This window comes from Nicotiana tabacum, chromosome 6 (genome assembly GCF_000715075.1).
Source record: "Nicotiana tabacum cultivar K326 chromosome 6, ASM71507v2, whole genome shotgun sequence".
Classification (NCBI taxonomy): domain Eukaryota; kingdom Viridiplantae; phylum Streptophyta; class Magnoliopsida; order Solanales; family Solanaceae; genus Nicotiana; species Nicotiana tabacum.
Genome location: NC_134085.1, coordinates 166,754,228 through 166,757,080, shown reverse-complemented (window position 1 = coordinate 166,757,080; position 2,853 = coordinate 166,754,228).

Sequence of the window (2,853 nt, the reverse complement as noted above, 5' to 3'; positions counted from 1 at the left end):
CAAGGTTGTACTATTCGTTGGATTTACAAAAATGTACAAGTACATTTACCGTTAAAAAAAGCAAAAGTAGGGGCAAAATGAAACTCAAAAAATTGTTGCAATTCAATCTATTACCCGTACAAGGATACAGTGAGAATTAGAAGAAATAATGCTGATATTTCAGCAAAAAGTCAAGTCTTTAGACCAGACATTGAAATACAGCTCAGCAAGGAAAGTCAGCAATTCCAATAATACCCCTACGCCAGGCAGGCATGTTGACGGAGAGCTCCTTGCTTTCCCTCTTATTAGATAGTAAAATATTTATTTTACAAATTGAAACTAGATAAAAGGGAAAAATTAGATTTATATAATTTTAAAACCAAACAAAAAGCATGATTAAGTTGGATTAAAATAAAATATCACAAAAATTATATAGTGTTGGATTCAGTCTCAAAATTCTTTTGAATCGCAATACCTTAGAAAGTTACGAATACAATCTCAAGCTACTTTAAGAAATAAAAGAAACTAATGTAAACGTATAAATCTTATTCAAAAATTTATTTAATATTTCAACTAAATCTTGCGCATTAGATCCTTTCCTTATTTTAATTACGTGATATAATACCAAAAATAAAAAAAATTAATACCAAAAATTGAAAAATTTCACAGAGAATAAGTAAAAACATAACTATTACTCGTTGTAAGTTTGAATTATTCGTTGTATAAAATTATAATCAATTAATTTTATATAATTTAATTATATTTAAATAAAAAATAAAAGTGAAAAAAAGTAATTAGTAGGAAGCTATAACTAAACTAGATAGTGCCAATCGGCTCTCTTTCGATTTTTTTATTCGTAATTACAGATATATAATCGATCATAAAATTAAAATCAATCAGTTTATATAATTTAATTATCTTAGTAAAAAATAAAGAATAGAGAAAAACAATTGTGAAAATTTATGTTTAGTTATCTAGGTAGTCATTATCCTTTAATCAAAGATTCATATTATAAAGTTTATATACTAAAACTTTATAATAATTTCTATAATTAGATATAAATTATTTTAATATTTACAATTATTATACTCTTTAATCAACAACCAATTCTAAAAATACTTTCTAAATGTCACTTAACAATTTCACGTTAGGTATACAAAATTTAATAATACTTATATAATTTTTTTAAATTTCTAAATTTCTTAATATATGGTACAAGCGCAAAGCGTTGGAATAAATTCTTTTAGTCTTTTATATTGTTTTTAGTGTGTCATGTATTTCAAAGTTATTGTAAATTTTTTATTGGATATAATCCTATTAATTTATGATCCACGCTTTAATTATTGATATAAACTCCATACTACTTAATATTTTGCATGTTCATATGTAACTTTATATTCATATATTTGATATTTTCTTATATTATTCTCATGCCAATTTTGGTTGTATAAATCTTTTTGATATGAGATAAGCAGAAGAATCAAAAGAAGAGAATAAAATAGGATTGAAATGATAAGAATAATCCTAATTTTTTTTAAATGACTAGATTCATTTATCTTATTCAAAAACTGCTCTATTTTTTTCCTTTTCTAAACATTTCTCCTCTGAAATTAAAAATTGAAAATATAATACAAGGTTAGTATATATGAAAATCACAAATATATCAATGTTAAATTGATAAAAAAAAAAAATACAAAATCGTGATGAAGCATCTGTAGTTAAACACATTGTTCTTGCATATATATTTACTTGACGTGAGGCACACGTGCAACACACGTACACTAAACTAGTTAAGATATAAGGGAGAAAATACTTATTTTTCAAAGTTGGATGGGAGTTTGATTTTTAAATTAAAGTTGGGGTATAAACTATTGTATTAATCGAACTCATAAATGGGAGTTTTATTTGATGCTATATAAGTCGCAATTTACAGATGCGATTAGTAAGTCGCAATTTAAAAATGTGATTTATAAGTCGCAATTAACTAATGTATATAAATCTCTATTAACAAATGCGATTTATAAGTCTCAGTTACAAATACGATTTATAAGTCGCAATTGTTAAATGCCATCTAAGAAATGTGATGTTCTCTGATGCGATTTATAAGTCTCGAATGCGATTAATAAGTGTCTGATGCGATTTATATTGATCAAATAGGATTTATAACATGAAATGCAATTTATAAGTCGTTTCTTCATTTATTAGATTTTTAAGTCAAATGCGATTTATAAACTTATGCGACTTCTTCTCAGGAACTCCAACTTTCCCTCCAAGCCAAAGAACCTTAAACTCTTGTCATCTTCTCTTATATCAACAACAACAACAACAACAACAACAACAACAATAACAACACAGTAAAATCTTATTAGTGGGATTTGGGGAGGATAGTGTGTACGCAGACCTTACCCTTACCCCGAAAAAGTAGAGAGGTTGTTTCCAAAAGATCCTCGACTCAAGAAAACAAAAAGACAAAAGGAGACAATATTAGTATCACCACAAAAATCATAGAAAAAATAGGAACAACATGAAATCTAGAAGAAAGATGCAAAGCAAAAGCGATAGCTAGTAAATAGGTCTGAAAAGTGAAATAGTAAGACACAACATTGCCACTAGCAATCTTAGACAAAAACCCTACCAGATTAGTCTCACAAAGGTACGAAGTAAGGCAAGACTCAACTACCTCCTAACCTGCAACCCTAATACTCGACCCTCTCATCTTCCTATCAAGTGTCATGTCCTCGTAAATCTGAAGCCTCGCCATATCCTGTCTGATAACCTCTCTCCAATACTTCTTAGGCCGCCCTCTACCTCTTCTCGTGCCCTCCACAACCAGCCACTCACACCTCCTTACCGGGGCATCTGGGCTTCTCTTCT